The sequence below is a fragment of the Chiroxiphia lanceolata genome, chromosome 1, assembly GCF_009829145.1.
Source record: "Chiroxiphia lanceolata isolate bChiLan1 chromosome 1, bChiLan1.pri, whole genome shotgun sequence".
Lineage (NCBI taxonomy): Eukaryota > Metazoa > Chordata > Aves > Passeriformes > Pipridae > Chiroxiphia > Chiroxiphia lanceolata.
In genome coordinates this window covers 72,334,184-72,341,571 of record NC_045637.1, presented here as the reverse complement: position 1 = coordinate 72,341,571, position 7,388 = coordinate 72,334,184, and the positions used below count along the sequence as shown (strand labels likewise).

The window sequence follows — 7,388 nt, the reverse complement described above, 5'->3', positions numbered from 1 at the left end:
GGTAATTCAACAATCACAGGAAATTTCTCTGGGAAAAAAAAAAAGAAAATGAGAAATGTAAGATAGCCTTGTTCTGTTGGTGTTGTTAGAAACATTTGCTTCCAAATCCTACCTTACATGTGGTAAAGGACCATCTCACGTATCTGCTTCCAAACTCTCTATTCCATCTTTGTACTCGCACTGCATGAAACATAGCTACATTTTATATTCTAGATTTTCACAAGTCCCGTGAGGAGAGGTTAAGGGAGCTGGGGTTGTTCAACCTGGAGAGGAGGAAGCACAGGGGAGATCTTGTCTCTCTCTCCAGCTACCTGACAGGAGGTTGTAGCCAGGTAGGCGTCAGTCTCTTCTCCACAGCAGCTAGCAATAGGACAAGAGGGCACAGTCTTAAGATGTGCCAGGAGAGGTTTAGGTTGGACAATAGGAAGAAGTTCTTCAAAGAAAGGATGATTGGGCATTGGAATGGATTGCCCAGGGAGGTGGTAGAGTCACTTACCGCTATGGTCTATTAGGCAGGGTGGAGTTAGGTCAAAGGTTGGACTTGATGATGTCAGAGATCTTTTCCAACCCAGTTGATTCTGTGATTCTGTGAAAAAAGCTCAAAGATTTGATAGAAATACTATTAAGGATTTGGATATTCCTTTGTAAAGCAGGTGAGCACTTTTTTTCTCTATTTCTTTTTTTTTTTTTCTGTCATGAAGTCCAAGATGAAATCTTTATTTTACTGTTTGTGTTATTTGTGTTACACTGCAGTTGCATAATTCACTGAAGATTTAGCTACAATGATATTACAGTTACAGAAAATTTTAGAAGTTTTTTACCTTTAAAACATTGTTTCTTTCTTAAGCTCTGTATCTGAGGCCTACGTCTTGGCACAATATTTGAATAATTATTTGGGTATATAGGGTGCTTAAACAAAATGTTCCAATTCTCTTTTATTGGAAGGAGAAGGGTAGTATTACAAACTTATTGGTCACTAACAACTCTGTAATAATGAATTAATGTGCCTGCACAAACAAGAACAGTGTAACTGCAGTCACATTCTAGTTGCCTGTCTCAGAAGATTTACTTTACCTATTGAAAAACTAGCTAAAACAACTCTTTTAGAATAATGAAAAATACTGTGACATATTGTATGGTTATTACTACTATCTTTGAAATAATCCTCTTTTATTACATATTGCACATCACGTATTTTATCGGAGCACAGTAATTCTATATTAATTGGAGTATAATCTATGATTTGAAAAGCAGGTTCCCTTTGTAACAGAAAGCCTTTGGATTTTTATATGGGAATAATAAAAAATTAGTATTACTTTATGAGGCTAATAAAGCAAAGCAGAAAGACGATACTGCTGTATTTTAAATTTCTTTTTCTTGTCTCTCAGTGAATGTACTGCTAGTGGCAGTTGTATGAATTAGGTAGCAGCTAGGCTAAAAAGGTGGAATTTAACATGAATTGTAGTTAGGTTGACTTTAGGGCCCTCTGATTCTTATTGCCCAGCTTGAAATACTGTGAAGGAGCTTGATTTTCAGACATGCTTGGCACATCAAGAAATCAAAATCTCTTACCACAGTTTGACTTGTGCCTTGATTTTGAAACCGTTGGCCATTATGTCAATTTCCGTTGTTTTTTGGGATCCGGGGATCTTCCTTCACGCTCATTACCAGTGACCAGTGTAGTTCAGCTAAACTGCTTGTCATATGTCTACAAGAAATCTATGCTTTTTATGTAATGCACACCTACAGAGATATTACTAGTATATTTCAACTGGCTAGAGTATATGAGGTTTTTTGTCAGAAAATTATGTTGTGTTTCTGTCAAAAACATTAAAATTATTTTTGATTCATTGGCCTCTCAGCCTTGCTGTTATCCCCTGCTCTAGCAGGTTGTGGAGCAGGGAGGACAGCACTGCTGGCCCGGCTATAGGATGAGGAGGACACCTGTCTCCAACCTTAGTTGTTCCTGGCAGTGGGGGCAGAGCCACGAGGTGGAGAGCATTATTCCCTCCAGAGAGAAGGAAAGAGAGAGGTAGTGCTTGAGTATGTATAGGAAGACACTAGTCATCACCTCCCTTACCCTTTGACATGTCAAATGTTGATGTATGACTATGTAATACACATAGGACCAAATGTTGATGTATGACTATGTAATACACATAGGACCTGTTCCCATCTGAGCTCTTTGGGCACTCTGTCAGCAGCAGCAGAAAAAAGGGTGTTATTTACTGACATTTCTGGAGGTGCTTGTTGCAGGTGGTGCCAAGCCTGCCAGTGCTGCACAGTGAAATGCTGTGGCAAATGCTGTACAGCTCAGCCCAGAACTGTTGTTTAGAAAAATTAGTCTGTCAGCATGGTTCAGCTCTTACAAATTACTAATGGATTTTGTGCATGTGTTATCTTGAGCTCCAGTCCTGCTGGTTTTGTGTGAATGTACTTCTGGAAAACTATGTTGTTATAACTAATAACTCTATGTCATATATACCACTGGGAGGAAAATTCATTTCTGATTTCCATCAGGTTTGTTTTGCTTTCAATCCAGGTAGCACAAAGTCCCAGATCCTCATTTTCCAAATCCTTTTTTTCCCCTTCAGTTCTTTCTTTGAATGCAAGGACAATATTTATTTTGTGTTTTTTAGACATGCAGCTTTGTACTAGCGTCATAAAATCATAGAATCATTTGGGTTGGAAGTGATCTTAAAGATCATATAGCTCCAACTCCCCTGCAGTGGGCAGGGATAACTTCCACTGGACCAGGTTGCTCAAAACCCCATCCAACCTGGCCTTGAACATTTCCAGGAATGAGACATCCATAGCTTCTCTGGGCAACCAGTTCCAGTGCCTCACTACCATCACAGTATAGAATTTCTTTCTAATGTCTCATCTAAACCCATCCTCTTTCAGTTTAAGGCCAAACTAGGTAGACCAAAGCTACACAGAACCCTGCACCCTATGACAGCAGACAGAAGAGGATGCTTAGAGAGGAGAATGACAACATGACATGCCTAGATCCCTCCCCATTACCTCCTCAGCTTTCAGTTTATGTTCTAAATAGTGAAGATGGATGATGACTGGAAGAAAAATTAATAGCCATTAGTTTTTCACAGAATGAGGAATAAACAGATAGACAATACAAACCAATAACTAAAATAATTTCTCTTAGGCATTTCCAAATAAGCAGTAAGATATCAGTGTCAGAGAATATCTGACATTCATGTAAAAAAGTCTTTTCCTGTGCATAAAGTCACTGATACAGTTAGACATGGTCTAGATTCAGGATTGAAACCTGTATTGGGACTTGGAGATGAAGCATTTACTAACGACAATGAATCTATCGTTGAATCAGTTCCTACACTGGGAACCTCTCTCTCAATGCTTATGTAATCTTCAGGTGCAAGGCTGCACCAGGCAGAGTTGGTCACACTCCTAGGAACTAAATTAGTGTAACAGGAGCTTTCAATGTGCAAAACAAGGGCACTGCAAACCCTGGGTAACCGTGCCTGGAATTTTCTGGGTAATCCAAATGGTGATTAGGTAAGCTTTATGTATAAGATTTTATGAAAAATGGAAATACTTTTGTAGATCTTAAATTATTAATCTCTATATTATTTATGGTAAGGTTTTTATCAAAATTAGTCTATTTAGTATTAATGAGGATATACTATGTGGGATAAAAGTCCAATTAATTTTGTAGCTAAAAAGCCATTTAATTTTTATGCTACAGCATGGACATGACATGGACATTATAGTGTCACAAAACCAGATAGACACAGTGGGAATACTATTTCAGTAGTCATAATATGGGAAAAATCTCTCCTTTTCACAACTTTGATTCTCAGCTGATGTCAGGTCCAGCATCACAAGTGGAGTTTTGTAAATTTATACCAGTCAAATGCCTGCCAGTGGTGAAGTTCTAAAAGCATGTTTTGTTTCTTTTCTTTATTTTCTTTTGTTTTCTTTATTTTATTTTTATTTTTCTACCTCTCTGCCCTTTGTGGCCTTTATCTAACTTCTCCTCTCAGGGGATTTTCAAACTTGTGAAAGCAATAGCCACATTTTTTTAACAATAGTGCCTCATCTTACAGTAGCCAGCACACGTTACTCAGTAGAATCTGGGGCAATAGTTAAGAATTGATTTTTTTTCCCTATAGAAATCCTTAGTGCTGTGAATGGGGATTTTTACTGAAAAATTGATTGCTTGACCTGCTCCTTGATTTGGCTCAAAGCTGCACACCGTACAGTCATTGCATTCCATTGTGAAGGAGTAGGAGGGGTTTTTTTTAGTTTATTTTTTTTAAGGGTTTTGAAATTTTTTAGCAAATAACCTCTGCCTTGATGAATGTATAAAAGTGAAGAATACATTCATGATGACTCATTTCCAAAAAAAAAAAAAAGATAGGTCTGCCTAGCAGCATAATAAGTTCAATGCTAGGAGTAAGAGAATCATGTATTATGCATTTCTAACCTAGCATGAGGAAGAAGCATTGGCAATGCTGTGCTAGAGGAGCAAGGCCTGAGGACCTTTCACTCTGACGCCTACTCTTCATGATCACTTTGAAACTACCAAGCTCTTTGCTTAGTAGGCATCCTCTTTCCTGCAGGGAAATTTTCAATCACATTGATTTACTTTCTGTTTTACAGCTTCAAGAAACAGCAATGTCCAGTGATATGAAACTTTCATGAATGGCTTCAGAAAGCCTAAAAAATGTGTGACCTACCTCTCCCTCTGTTGTTTCTCAAGACTGGACATTGCTCTAAAGGCCAGAGTAGAAGTAGGCATGACTTACTCATCAAGCTTTTGGTAAGTAATGTCATTCTGAATATTTTTTTATTTGTTAAAAGTTGAGCATTGTGTTTTGAAATTTAAATTTGTTAAAGCTCCAACTCAGGCAAGTTCTGTTCAAGATCGGTGCAGCTACATAAATGTTTTCGTGTTTCTTAGGTTAATCAAAATGGAGGGGAGGATTTTGTTTTAGTTTTGTATAAGACTACTCATTCTTAGTAGGCAATGCTACGAGGTAATTTATTCATATCTGTTATAAAATATGCCTGTAATAATGTTTAGAATATTAATTTTTCCATCTCTACTGCTAAATGAAAAACACATTTAAGACTCTCAATTTACTGTCTCATCAGTCTAATATATTTTTCCATGTCTATTTCAGTACCAACATTATAAGTAATCTTTTTTAAAAGTATACACACAGTCTCATGTATATTTACATTAAAATGTGAGTTGACTAGTGAATGCTAATGCAGTTTGAAGATTTTTTTTAAACAAGTGTAGGCATACAGCTGCAACAATACTTATCTGCATTTTATAAAAAGAGCTTGTATAGACATAGAAATTTGTGTTCCAAGTCTATGACTAGTTTTACATACCGAGAGCTGAAAGAGCTTAAGATAAAAGGCTGACAGGAATTACTGCTTTATTTCAGGAACAAGTGAATAGCTTTTAAAAGCACTAAAATATTGTGGGTTTGTTGAGGATATTTAATAAATATTTTGACAGTCTTCTTTGCTTCTAAAGAAAACCTAAGCAAAAACATGGGGACCTAGCTGGAATTCTGTCATCAGCAAAAAATATTTTCTGTCTTACACTGAAGGCTGAACACACTGATACTCTGTTTATGTCCTATGATCTTACCCTTGCTACTTTAGAGAAAAGATCAAGCAGACTTATCTGGAAGTGATATGCATTGCCTGTGTTAAACCAAACCACACTGCCTGAGTGAGAGTATTACTGTAGTACAGCAGGGAGGCAGTGGTCTCAGATATGTCTGCATGCTAAATAAAAGTACATTTTTATCTTCCCCCTCACCCCCTTTTTTAAAAATTTTTTATTGCTATGATGCTTTAACAGGACTTTGAGAAACTTATACTGTTCCAGTCCCTTCTTACACCATATAATCACTTCAGGAATTGCCAGGCTCTGCGTGAGAACTGGCTAGTTTTCTTGTCCATGTTGCTCCCACTGGAAGGGCTTCAGCAATGTACCCAGCAAAGAGTCAGGTCTGCCCAATAGTGTGTTGAGAGAAGATTCAGCAAACTCCAAAAGGTTATCTAGGATTTTATGATGTGATACTCTTATCCTAGTGAAATTTCCATGAAGCACTGAATCTCCTCTGCTCTCTATACTCTAAATGCAGTGTTTCTAAACCATAATCACCTTTCTTGGCTCCAAAAGTCTATGGCCTAGTTTTACAGAGTGTGGGCAGGGGAGTACATTTACAGCTATTTGTTGATGTGTGTAAGACTGCCCTGAGCTACTCAGATAGCTGGCAGAAGGACACAGCAATTTTTGCCTCTCAAGCTACGAGTCATGTAACAATTGCCTTCTTATGTTTGCAAGACACGGGGAATTAATTGAATGAAAAGCATGATCAAAATAATTTACAAAGGAACCATTGTTTTTCTACTTATCCATGAAAGAATTCACATTATTTCAACAGCAAAAAGAATTATCCTTGACAAAACTAGACTGTCAAGATTGTGTATCCTCATGAAGTAATTCAGAGCACGTTCTCTCCTCTTGAGAGAGATAAATGCAGAGAAGAATGTGGTTTCTTTACTTATTTAATTTCGCTGGTTTTGTTCACACAGCAGTTGCACTTTTACATCTTAATTTTATACCCTGTGTTAGGAGGTGTAAAGTTACAAAGTGTATCCACTTGGTATATTTCTATAGCCAAAATATTTATATGGGATATGCTGCTGATGTTACAAACTCAAAAATCAGCACAGATGGGCCAAGATGTCTAAAAAAATCCTTTAATGTACTTTTTCTGTGGGTGGGGTTGGTTCTTTAACTGGCAGATATGCATGGCAGTCAGAATGGAGAAGAGAGATGCTCCCTTCTTTGCTCTGCTGGAGTACCTGTGGTTTGGACTTCAATCACTGTGTACAGCAGTAAGTCTGTGAGGAAAAGCAAGCCATATCTTACTGTTTCTAAGAGACAGGAAGGAACCACAGAGTTTTCCAAGCTATCTGTGTCAGGTTTATTAGGTATCTAATGCTGGTGTTATTAATTACCTGTAGAGCAAATGGAGAGAACAGGTGTCTCTTACAGATGGTTCAGAGCCCTAAGTTAGGTGGCTACATGCAGGCAGTATATACCCTGCTCAGAGACCTATTCTAGGTCATAGGGGCTCCTGGGGTTGCTCCAATGTAAGTTTTCGTTGCTAACAAGTCACATTGTGGTGCACTACTTGATTATTTTTTTCTGCTGAGTAATCCATCTTATTCCCCAAAGCAATTGAAACACAGCCAGCCCAAACAATTTCCCATTAAGTAAAAAGATGTGTAACAGCAATTAAAAAAAAGTAGCTCACTACAAGGGTTATTTAAACCTTCTGCACTTCTATTCCAAGGTCTTTTCCTGTTAATTT

At 37.6% G+C, this 7,388-nt stretch overlaps 1 long non-coding RNA gene across 2 annotated transcripts; it reads left to right on the top strand.

The window, feature by feature from the left end:
* Positions 1 to 556: 556 nt before the first annotated feature.
* LOC116792542 lies at positions 557 to 6,908 on the top strand. Of its 2 annotated transcripts, none has more exons than XR_004359169.1 (3): positions 557 to 653; positions 4,642 to 4,801; positions 6,817 to 6,908. It is a non-coding gene; the product is annotated as an uncharacterized LOC116792542 (long non-coding RNA). The 2 variants fall into 2 exon arrangements; XR_004359168.1 differs by lacking the exon at positions 557 to 653 and adding an exon at positions 3,457 to 3,534.
* Positions 6,909 to 7,388: the final 480 nt, after the last annotated feature.